The sequence below is a fragment of the Lampetra planeri genome, chromosome 48 (genome assembly GCF_965212315.1).
Source record: "Lampetra planeri chromosome 48, kcLamPlan1.2.h2, whole genome shotgun sequence".
NCBI lineage: Eukaryota > Metazoa > Chordata > Hyperoartia > Petromyzontiformes > Petromyzontidae > Lampetra > Lampetra planeri.
Window position 1 is genome coordinate 2,259,646 of NC_136154.1, and position 13,108 is coordinate 2,272,753.

At 47.4% G+C, this 13,108-nt stretch overlaps 1 protein-coding gene across 2 annotated transcripts in view; it reads right to left on the reverse strand.

The window, feature by feature from the left end:
- The window catches only part of LOC144733839 (uncharacterized), a 50,136-nt gene that overhangs the window by 20,396 nt on the left and 16,632 nt on the right, over positions 1 to 13,108 (reverse strand). The window contains exon 5 of one of the 2 annotated variants that reach the window (XR_013588431.1): positions 2,579 to 4,072. The exons of the other annotated variant lie outside the window; for it this stretch is intronic. The gene's annotated coding sequence lies outside the window, so the exon portion shown is untranslated. Of the gene's footprint in view, positions 1 to 2,578; positions 4,073 to 13,108 lie in introns of those variants that run through there. 2 annotated transcript variants of the gene reach the window in all.

A 13,108-nucleotide genomic window follows, 5' to 3' on the forward strand; every position in this document is an offset into this window, starting at 1 on the left:
CGGGTGTCACTGAGAGAAAGAGGTCGCAGGTGAACGCGAGAGGGCACGTGACCGGACGAGGGGGGCAGGGGGACCCCCAATTGGGGGTGAGAGGATCACGCGACGGGGACCCAGAGTCCCCACGAGGGTTCTGTAATGGTGCGTGACCCAGGGCAGAGCCTGGCCACACCGAAACAGGTATCAGCAGGGTTCCGAGAGGGATCTCGGTGGTTCAACTCTAGGAATAAAGTCGCTTCCTCGATCCTCGGTCTCCGGTCTTCACGCGTGGACCAGACAGCCTGTTAGCTGTCCTGGTCTGACTATGTCGTTATCCCTCCGAGTGTTAATTAAGTTATCCGTGGTGGTCACCGCCCTATGTTGTTATCCTGTTAGAGTTACCTGTTGTGTTAAATAAACGTATTGCCTCCAAGTTCAAGTGTGCACCTAAATTAACACGTATTCTTTGGGTCTTTCGTTAAAGCCACGTAGATATAAAGTAATACAAATATCACGATGTTTTGATCGCAACACAAGCAACCGTCATCAGGTGAAAAAATATAGCGGGAGAGCTGCTGAGGCAGGAAAACATATGAATTCCTGCAGTCACGAAAGCTTTAAGTCAATATTTAAATTAACACACTACACATGCATGCAAAGATCAACGATCAGCCCCATAGCCTGTAACAGTCTGTTGGGGAAAGTGCTCTTAGCGCGTAGCAGCACCTATGAAGGCTGGCACGGCACACGAGAGGGTGGTTGGCCGGCACCACGCCCGACCGCTTCTATTTAGTGATGGCTTGGGGTGGCCTTCATCCAATAGTAGATCGACAAAGGCCTTTGTTCGAAACAAATGCATATAAATAAAGACTATGTAAGTTATGGAGAGCGAGGGAGTAAACCAACCACCACTCAGCAAATTGTTTTGTATGCACTCACAATCAATATTAATAGACATTCGGAAGTAAGAATAGCACTGATTTGTGTGCACTCAGTGAATCAAGTGTAAGATGAAAATGGACACCATAAGCCAATGCTCCTCGTTTATATAGAAATGGGCATACGAATATAAAAATCAGACATGAAAAATACCGAGTTAATCGTAATTCATTGGCATTCGACTAATTGGATCGACTAATTATTTGACACGAGTATGTATACTGGTATGTACTCATCCCATACACTAGGATGTACTCACCCCATACACTAGTATGTACTCACCCCATACAATAGTATGTACTCACCCCATACACTAGTATGTATAGTACACGTTGATAGAACATCATCGGTAAAATCTCACAAACCTTCGCCAGTTTCAGGTGCATTCGTTTTAAAACGACCCACCAGGCCTTCAAATCCACATCCCTTCGCACGCACACACACGCACACGTCGTGTTCTGTAGCTGGTGCCCTCTCTTTATCGCGTCGATCAACCCTCTCAACGTGGGTGAGTTTTTGGAGGGCACATTTTGCAAGTCAGTTTTCATCATTGGACCTGTGGGGGCCGACGCCTGCCTCCCCGCTCCCTGTGAGTGGGCGGGGCGCGACGTCCACCCCCTCCACTCCCCCCTCCTCGTCGGCCGCCTCTCGCCAGGCCCCCGACGATCGGGTGATTGGACCCCCACGCCAGCGCCCTCTCTGAGGGACATAACTAATCAGCTGGCTCACCACCGCCCGGGGTTACCTCGCACACGCCCATGTACACCACCACATAAGCGAATGCGGTAGCATGCACACGTGCACCCCTGCAGGCGCGTATTTCACACACGCGCATAACCACGCGCGCCGCTACAGGCGCCTATTTCGCACACACGCCCTAATCTGCTGCACACTAAGGCTAGTGCTAAAGGGCTGCGCGAATTTGCCCGTGCGCCTCGCCGTTAATGCTATTGTTGCTGCGTAAACACGCACGAGCGTCGGCGAGCGCACGTCCTCGGCGTAGCTGTGGAGGTTCTCGCCGGGCTGGCAGTGGCACGCATTTAATGCTGCCTTTGCCTCAAGGTCATACACACAGAAGCGTTGGCCGAGGTGGGGCATTACCTCTCCCCAATGCGCTTGTGTGCTTGCGGGTGATGCTTCTACAAAGTCGGCTGCCTGCCCATCTAAATGCATATTCAGCTGTTGTAACGCTTGCGCGTCCGTCCAGCCGTTAATATCTTTAGCATATGTGAGGTTCCGGGCAAACGATTTCCATGACGGAATCCCTTGTCCGGTGAATACGTATCTTAACTTCGCTTGGGGTGGGGCGCCTCTCTCCCTTGGGGGTGTGGGGAGTCGTACCACCTCTGACACCATTCTGTGAGGGCCGACGCCCGCCTCCCCGATCCCTGTGATCTGGCGGGGCGCGACGTCCACCCCCTCCACTCCCCCCTTCTCCTCGTCGGCCACCTCTGGCCGGGCCCCCGCCGATCGAGGGATCAGCCCCCCAGCGCCAGTGCCCTCACTAATTAGCTGGCTCACCACCGCCTGGGGTTACCGATGCTGCAGCCCTGCGCTCGCTCTCTCGCACACACCGTCTCCCCGCGCAGTCGCACCACACAACAAATCGCAGACACCACGCCGAGGTTCTACTCGTACACACAGAGATCACACTGCACCGATACTCTGTAATTAAGTTTATTAACGGTGAAAATACACTCTACCTGGAGGGGGAAGATTTTGCAGGAAGAGCTTAGCCTACCTCTGCCTACGAACCCAGTCACTTAAACGTCCTACCATGTACCCCGTAGCTGTACATGGTGTCGCACAGATGCTGTGAGAGTCGGAGGGAGAAGGACGAGCGAAAACTTCACCTATCACTGCCTCGTAGCAGCACTCGCTGGCATCACATGGATGCTGCGAGCGGCTCGAGGAGGCAGGACGGCAGGGAGTGGGTCTTGATGGCCCGGAGGTTGAAGACAATTGACCAAAATCGTCCTGGGCTACTCTTTTTATATCCTTAACTTCAAAGGCCCGGGGTGCCATTGTACAGCGTAGCTAATAATGCGCTTACCCGCACCGTCGTCCCTTTCCACCATCTCTACTGTGGCCTAATCCCCTCACTTCAAGGCCCAGGGTGTCATTGTACCACGCGGCCAATCATGCGCTTACCCGCGCGACCGTCCCTCTCCCTGTGACCGGCGGGCGGCGGCAGCCACCCATTGTCCCTTTGTCTTGCGCCCTTCTTGCTCAGGGTTTCGTCCTCCGTTCTCCTCCCCCCCGACCCGAGTTGTACATCATTGCAAATTTCGATTTAAAGCTTTCGTGACTGCAGGGATTCATCTTCTTGGTTCTTTCGGTAAAGTCACGTAGAAGGGAAGTAATAAAATAATAAAAATAAAACATAATAAAACAATTCTCACGACGTTTCGGCCACAACGCAAGCAGCCGTCCTCAGGCGAAGAATGAGAACATTATCAAGCTAGGAGCTTATATAGGTGTAGCGAGGAGGAGCGCCTTAGAGTCGCGGCATTGCAATTAGCCCAGGGAACTTTTTCTTTGTGCACCCATACAATTATAAACCAATTTTAGGGGCATTGCTATGTAGCCTGCCCTGTGAGGGTCGGACAATCTCCTGGCACTGGGAAACCGTGGGACTTTCCCTCTGGAGGCCCTTCGGATTAAAACCCGATTTGCCTCGCAATCCCCTGCCAGGACACTACGTGGGTGCGCTGCATGCGGGTGTGTGTTTTAGTGCAGGGGCCAGGAGGGTATCGCGGCACTTGCGGAGTTGCTCCGCAGTCGTGGCAGCACAGACCACCACCAAACAAACACAAAAATCCCCATATAGCACACTTTAGGAGCAGGTGATGTTAGCGAGCACATATGAAGGCCGGAACAGCACACGAGGCGATGTTTACTATACACCGCACCAAGTACTGAATTTGAAGCTGAGTAGACCTAGCGTTCAGATAATCGTCACTGGTGTTGGCCGTGAGCAAAATCGAACCCGGGTGTCCATGTTCGACCTAGGGGAGGCCCAGGACCAGTTAAGATAATTATCAACACTGGTGTAGGGTCGCCGGGTTCGTAGAACAACGCGCTAACCGCTACACCACCACTCCAACCACCACCACCAAATCAGCTCCTGGGGTAATGGCGCCCTCTCGTGGTCAATCTGTGTACAACAACGACGCGAGAAAAGTTTTTTTGCGTGTACAACTCAACAAAAATATCAATTATTTTCTTTTACCAGATAAGGCCCACTGATGCTGATTCTAAATGTGGAGGAAAAAACCGGAGCGAGATAGAAATGCGGCGCCTCTTATTGATGATGGTATGAGCAATAGTAGTGCGAATCACAACCCAACACCATTGAAGTGTCTGTTGTGCGGTGAACCCCACCGCTTTAGAATGGAACTGAGAGCTGCCCTCTGATGCGGCAAACAATGGAGCAGCAGTGGAGCATGGACAGGGGAGCGCAACATTGACAAAGATTATTTGAAGCTTTCGTGACTGCAGGAATCCACGTAGGTAGATAAATAATTAATAGATCACGACGTTGCGATCGCAACACACGCAACCCTCATCAGGTGAGAGAGGGGCGGCGCGTGCGACAAGGGTGAGATCTTTCTATGCCCCACCCCCTTTATCCTCCTGCCGCCAATCTCCCCCTTGTCTCATGCGCAGCTTCCGTCATCAGGTGGGACAACCACAGTAAGAAACTAAATTACTGTAGTGGGCAAGGAGAGCTGTTTGTGATAAGCGATTATATAAGGTAAGAGGGGGAAGTAATTAGGATATTACCATGTTAATAACATCCTTCTAGTGGAATGTGCGGTAGACAACAGAAATCACAGCTAATCGAGTCGCTAACCTTCCTCAAGAGATGCCGCGACAATACGGTAATACCCATCGCATTCACACTCACATCTGCTGCTGTCACTTCACCGAACGCGAAGCGGATTTTGTTTAAGGGTAGCCTATCACTAATCTCAGAGAGAACAAGATTGCTCCGATTTGAACTCGATAATTTAGACAAGATTCTCTTATAATCACACTTAATATTAACAGAAAAAATGTCCCTTTCGGATTGGGACCGTGTTGACAACATGACAGTCTCCTCTGCTAATTCATTGTCAACCAAATGTAAAGCTAACTTGATCGCTAAATTCAACCTGTCAAAAAAGAAGCCAGACCCACACATTAAAAAGTTAGATGTTAACAAGATTGTTATCAATCAGTGTAGCATCCAAATTTCTGACAATCTAAAATCGGTACTAGCTAGAGGACTGTATTTCGCAGTTACCCCTAAACATATCCCAGTGGATGATATAATCTCCCAGGTCGATGTTGCCCTCAAAGGCTTGGAACACATCCAAACAGACGTTGTTAGAGCTGAAATTGCCACTATCCTCAAAAATGCTAAGAAACCCATTAGCAACATCAGCAAAGACGAGCGCTCTGAACTCGCAAATTTGAAAAAGAGGGATGAAATAGTCATCCTCTCGCCCGACAAGAGCAATGCCACTGTCATCATGGATAAAACCACATACAACAAGAAAATCCAGGACCTGCTCAATGATGGTAGCTACTCCAAAATCAATAAAGATCCAACTAACAGCCTAACTACAAAAACCAACAATATCATTACCAGTTCGACTTATCTAATCGAACCAGTCAAAAGGCTCTCCCTAAAACCTTCGGCTGCTAGACCACCCAGATTCTATGGTCTTCCAAAGATCCATAAAGAAGGCACCCCACTGCGGCTCATCGTGTCCACCTACCTACAAACTAGCCCGTTTTCTGTCTGATACCTTGCTTCCTTTCACTGGCAAGACTACTTTAGCAGTACTTAACTCAGCTCACTTGGTCTCTCTAATCAAGGACATTTCACTGTCCCCTGATGATTTCCTCGTCAGCTTTGATGTGGTTTCTCTATTCACCAAGGTTCCAGTGCCTGACACCATAGCAATAATTGAAGACTTAGTCCAACATGGACTGAACCCTGATATCCCTGCGCTGGTTAGGCACTACCATACCAACACTTACTTCATCTGGAATGGTACTTTCTACAAACACAATGAGGGTACCCCCATGGGTTCCCCCTTGTCACCAGTGATAGCCAATGTTTTCATGGAGAAATTTGAAACAAACGCCATCCAGACATCCACCCTACGTCCTTCCCTGTGGAAGAGATATGTGGATGACACTTTCATCATTTGGCCACATGGCTTGCCAGTTTTGAACCAATTTCTCGACCACATTAACTCCATACACCCATCCATCAAATTCACCATGGAAGTGGAGAAGGATGGTAAGCTACCATTCCTGGATGTTTTGTTTGAGAAGAAACCGGGTGGCTGTTTGGGGCACTCTGTCTACAGGAAAGCCACCCACACAGATTCCTATCTGAAACCTGACTTCCCTCATCAAAACATTACACCATAGGGCCCACTGCATATCTGACCAACACCACCTAGCCAGTGAATTGGAACACGTACGCCAGGCCCTAAAGATGAATGGATATTCGGACGATGTTATCCGCAAAGCTGTTTCTCCAACCATAGAGAAACAACCCTATGAGACATCGATCAAAACCATAACGTTACCATACATAGCAGGCATTAACAAAAAGATTTCCAAAATCTTAAACAAACACAATATCCAGGTCCGATTCAGTACAGTACACAAGATCCGTGATCTAATCCCATCCGTAAAGATGCCGTTCCTGACATGCAATACCCTGGAGTCTACAAACTCAGTTGCATTTGTGGTGATTGTTACATTGGGGAAACGAAACGACATGTATCGGACCGCAGTCGCGATCAAAAGGCGGATTTGAAACATGGTAGAACTGGCTCTTCCGCAGTTGCTGATCACTGCTACAACGCTGTGGGCTCTCATGATATTGCTTTTTCCCGAGACCAAGGTACTCTGCAAACCGTCAGGCTACTATCAAATGTTTGTTCATGAAGCCATCCAGATATACAAACACAGACATAACTTCAACTGAGAGGATGGATTCAAATTGAGCAATCATTGGAAGGATGTTATAAAGCAGGTGAAATCTTAATTGCTTTTTATAGCTTGCTTCCATACCCGCATTCTCAGTTTCTGCAGCACGCTCCCCCCCCCAGGCCCGCTCATTGCCCAGCTCCGGCAGGTTGTCTCACCAGCCGTGTCTACCCCACATTCCACTAGAAGGATGTTATTAACATGGTAATATCCTAATTGCTTCGGCGCTGCAGCACCACGACAGTTTTCTTACCCCCCCTACTCCACACCCCCCGCCCCCTGCATCTCTCCTCCCTGGCTTCTCCTCCCCTCTTACCTTATATAATCGCTTATCACAAACAGCTCTCTTTACTGTGGTTGTCCCATCTGATGACAGAAGCTTGTGTTGCTTCCAAAACGTCGTGATTTAATTTTGTTATTTCTATTTTTGATTTTTATTCTTATTTTTGATTTTTTCACCTACGTGACTTTACCGAAAGAACCAAAGAGTATTCAACAGACTGTTGTGACAAGTGCTGTTTGCGAGCAGCACCTATGAAAGCTGGCACTGTGGAAAAAGGAAGAGGGGTGGGTGGCCAACACCACGCCCTACCGCCGTTGTCTCTCCTAGTGGCAATGTTTACTTCACACCGCACTAGCTACTCATATGAGGATGAGTCGACCGAGGGGAGGTCCAGGACCGGTTCAGTTAATTGTCACTGGTGTCGGGTCGCCGGGTTCGTAGCGCTACGCGCAAACCGCTCACGCGCATTACCGGCACGAGCGTGGTACGGTGGCTATGAGAGAAGCAGATTTTATTTTACTTGTGGCGGCTCGTGACATTGCCACTAGGTGAGGCTGTTGTCAGTGACCTCTGAAAATATTGTGTTCTAATTAAGATAAACCTCGTCATTTATTGATATAACTAATTAGCATGGTTGTAGGTGGTGAAAATGAGGCTAGGTTAATTTCAAATTCATTACTTTTTGGTTCTTTCGGTAAAGTCACGTAGGCATAAAATAAAATAAATCACGACGTTTCGGGCGTAACACAAGCTTGCTTGTGATGACGTCGAGATTTATTTTATTTTATACCTACGTGACTTTACCGAAAGAACCAAAGAGTATGGATTCCTGCAGTCACGAAAGCTTCAAATCATGATTCAAATGTATTATTATTCAATCGTTTTAATGTTTATGTTATTTGGGTCTTTCGGTAAAGTCACGTAGATAATAAAAATATAACAATAAAATAATAAAAATGAAAGTAAAGTGAATACAAAATAATAAAAACTATGAAAATATCATGACGTTTCGATCGCAACACAAGCAATCGCCATCAGGAGAAAAAAGAGGGGGAAAGCTGCTGAGGCAGGCTGTTTTAAAGGTTTGAAATGGGTATAGCCCAAGGGTCATAAACGAAGTGGGCGGGGCTAGTCATGTGAAATTGAGAAATGTGCATGTAAATGTAAGATCGGAGAGCTACCTCCACGACGAGGACACGAGCAATGGCGGCTGTGTTAGTGTGAGACATTTAACCTGTTATTCATTGAAAATTTGGTCCAACAAGGAATGAATGCTGATGTACCGGCCCTGGTTAGACACTGCCACACCAACACTTACTTCACCTGGAATGAAACAGTCTACAAACAAGTTGAAGGTACCCCAATGGGTTCTGCCTTATTTCCAGTTGTAGCCAATGTTTTCATGGAAAATGTTGAGACAGATGCCATCCAGGCATCCACTTTACGTCCGTCCTTGTGGAAGAGGTACGTAGATGACACGTTCGTCATCTGGCCACATGGCCTACCAGCTCTGAACCAATTTCTCAACCACATCAATTCCATACACCCAGCCATCAAATTCACCATGGAGGTGGAAAAGGATGGCAAGTTGCCATTCTTGGATGTTTTAATCGAAAAGAGACCAGATGGCTCAATGGGAAAGCCACCCAAATGGATGTCTACCTAAAACCTGACTCCCACTACCATCCATCCCAGAAAAATTCCCTCATCAAAACTCTACACCATAGAGCTCGATGTATTTCCAACCATCACCACCTAGCCAGTGAACTGGAACACGTACACCAGGCCCTCAAGATAAATGGATATTCAGACTACACAATCCATAAAGCTATCACCCCAACCGTTGGGAAAGAACCATCTGAGCACCCAATCAAAACCATCACCTTACCATACATAGCAGGGGTCACCAAAAAGATTTCCAAAATCATAAGCAAACACAAGACCCAGGTTCGATTCAACACAGTACATACAATTCGTGATCTGATGCCTTCTGTGAAGGATGTGATCCCTGACATGCAATACTCCGGCACCTACAAACTAAGCTGTGTAGGCGGCTGCAGTTACATTGGGGAAACTAAGCGACATGTCTTGGACCGTGTTCGTGAACATAAGGCAGATCTGAAACACGGTAGGACCAATACCTTGGCCGTGGCTGATCATTGTGTTAATGCTATGGGCACACGCGAAATTGATTTTTCCAAGACGAAGGCACTCTGCAAACTCACTGGCTATCAGCAAAGATTCGTTCATGAAGCAATCCAGATACAGTGAGGGAAAAAAGTATTTGATCCCCTGCTGATTTTGTACGTTTGCCCACTGACAAAGAAATGATCAGTCTATAATCTTAATGGTAGGTTTATTTGAACAGTGAGAGACAGAATAACAACAACAAAATCCAAAAAAACGCATGTCAAAAATGGTATAAATTGATTTGCATTTTAATGAGGGAAATAAGTATTTGACCCCCTCTCAATCAGAAAGATGTCTGGCTCCCAGGTGTCTTTTATACAGGTAACGAGCTGAGATTAGGAGCACACTCTTAAAGGGAGTGCTCCTAATCTCAGCTCGTTACCTGTGTAGTGAGTTCCAGAGAGACTGACGACGGAGTCGAGGCACACTCTTTTATTAAACTCAAGGACAGTACAATACTTGAAGGGGTAACGGCCCCTTTACACGTACTAGATGGGAAACCACCCCTAGCACTAATTCCCCTGTCCTGTTCCCAGTCCTCCTCTAATAGTGCTACAGGAGGCTGTCTGATCCAGCCCTGGTAAGCACGGATCCCAGCACCCAGCTAAGCTGGCCTTGCTCTTACAAGAGCAGAGGTCCGGAAGCTCTTGGGCCCGCGCCGCTGGCTTGCCCAGCTCGGCCCTGACAAGGGCAGCGAGACAGGGGAGTCCCAGGGCCTATTCTGCCGGTCTTCAGACTTCACTGGTAAGCTTCTTCCACACTGGCCCCGAGCTCTCTGGCTCACCACCTTTTATAGGGATTCCCTCCGAGGGGCGGGGTTATGGGGGATCACAGAGCCCCCATGGCCCCCCAGTGGTTAACGGATGCGGACGTGGATGTAGACACCCGTGTGTGGATGCAGACACCCTTGTGTTTTCTGTCCGCCCTTCTCCCCGTAATAACCCCTACACCTGTATAAAAGACACCTGTTCACAGAAGCAATCAATCAATCAGATTCCAAACTCTTCACCATGGCCAAGACCAAAGAGCTCTCCAAGGATGTCAGGGACAAGATTGTAGACCTACACAAGGCTGGAATGGGCTACAAGACCATCGCCAAGCAGCTTGGTGAGAAGGTGACAACAGTTGGTGCGATTATTCGCAAATGGAAGAAACACAAAATAACTGTCAATCTCCCTCGGCCTGGGACTCCATGCAAGATCTCACCTCGTGGAGTTGCAATGATCATGGGAACGGTGAGGAATCAGCCCAGAACTACACAGGAGGATCTTGCCAATGATCTCAAGGCAGCTGGGACCATAGTCACCAAGAAAACAGTTGGTAACACACTACGCCGTGAAAAACTGCAATCCTGCAGCGCCCGCAAGGTCCCCCTGCTCAAAAAAGCACATATACATGCCCGTCTGAAGTTTGCCAATGAACATCTGAATGATTCAGAGGACAACTGGGTGAAAGTGTTGTGGTCAGATGAGACCAAATTGGAGCTCTTTGGCATCAACTCAACTCGCCGTGTTTGGAGGAGGAATGCTGCCTATGACCCCAAGAACACCATCCCCACCATCAAACATGGAGGCGGAAACATTATGCTTTGGGGGTGTTTATCTGCTAAGAGGACAGGACAACTTAACCGCATCAAAGGGACGATGGACGGGGCCGTGTACCGTCAAATCTTGGGTGAGAACCTCCTTCCCCCAGCCAGGGCATTGAAAATGGGTCGTGGATGGGTATTCCAGCATGTCAATGACCAAAAAACACACGGCCAAGGCAACAAAGGAGTGGCTCAAGAAGAAGCACATTAAGGTCCTGGAGTGGCCTAGCCAGTCTCCAGACCTTATTCCCATAGAAAATCTGTGGAGGAAGCTGAAGGTTCGAGTTGCCAAACGTCAGCCTCGAAACCTTAATGACTTGGAGAGGATCTGCAAAGAGGAGTGGGACAAAATCCCTCCTGAGATTTGTGCAAACCTGGTGGCCAACTACAAGAAACGTCTGACCTCTGTGATTGCCAACAAGCGTTTTGCCACCAAGTACTAAGTCATGTTTTGCAGAGGGGTCAAATACTTATTTCCCTCATTAAAATGCAAATCAATTTATAACATTTTTGACATGCGTTTTTCTGGATTTTGTTGTTGTTATTCTTTCTCTCACTGTTCAAATGAACCTACCATTAAAATTATAGACTGATCATTTCTTTGTCAGTGGGCAAACGTACAAAATTAGCAGGAGATCAACATTTTGAAACAGTCTGTCTTAAATTACTAAAGTGACAATCCGACAAAAACACCACAATAGACAATCCCTAGAACAAGACAGCACAATCCTGTTAGAACCTTGAGAATATGGTAACACTTAGCACCTTAAACAAAACAGAGCCCCAATAAACAAACTGCCATACCAACAAGTGGATAAATCGAAAAAATAGATGTCATCCTCAAGTGAACTTTCTGGAACACGAGTCAAGTGCCTGGAGAAGAATATTGGAAGAAATCTCAATACCATCCACTGACTCTTAGATTCTTCTAAACACCATCCAAGCAGAACTCACAAGGAAGACTTTAAACTCAACAGTCTTACATTCACAAAATGACCCTAGGTATCACTGCAAAATATCTGCAGAAGATTTTGAAGAGGGTAAATTACGTTTTATGAAACTGCAAGAATATAAACTTTTTCACTAGTATCATCAAAACCTGTATTATTTCACTTGGTCACTTCCAGGAATCCAACAGTTAAATCTACTGAATTAATATGTAAACATCAAATTATAATTTGATTTTTACATATGAATTATCATTACCCTTTGACGTTATTGATTTACCCATTGGCTTTAATACGTGTGTTCAAGTCCAAGCCATAAGACATTAATTTTCCATCCATGCACATTCTGGTGGTGTCACTGCAATCCACACCAAATCCGCTACCGCCTCCGATTGGTTGAAAGGATTGGGGTTAGGGTTTTGTTTTGGGTAAGGTTTAGTGGTTAGGAATAGGGTTAGGGTTTATTAGTTAAGATTACTTTTAGGGAGTTAGGGTTTAGAGTTAGGGATTAGGGCTATATGGTTGAGGTGGCTAATTGTTAATTACATATTAGGGTCAGGGCTCAAGGATATATGTGCACAATTCACGTGATGCAGTCTTGTGGACAAATGCACAACTACATTACATGTGTAGTGACGCATATCGGAGACTAATACTTGGAGGCACCCTACGTGGGTGCACACACAACCGTCTATTGTCGGCGGCACTATCTAGCGAAACAGTTGGCAGGCGGTCTAGCTAGCGATGCCCCAGTGATGGTGAAGACGGCGGCGATGGTGGTGACGAACAGCAGCACGGCGAGGGGATCCACTCTCGCTCTTATGCTCCCAGCGTGGCCTTGATCCGCCCTCACCATACCCCCCCAACTGGAACCTACTAACAGGTCCCCGGGGCTTCCAGATAGCCCCCTGCATGAGTTTTGCCAAGATATTTTATCCCTCGTATATACCGTACCGTCGTCTCTCGACGTGTGTACTGCCATACCTTGTAGTTGCACTTTGTAGACAGCAGCCAGCGCTATTGCACTAGACAAGGAACAAAATAGCCGAGCAGGTGGGAAGGGGACCTGGTAGGATGAGGACGCCACCGCCTCATTGGCTAAAAAACATTATCAACATGGACATCCGTAAATAACCGAACCAACATGGATGCCCTATAAATTAAGCCTATTCCATTGCAGCACCAACG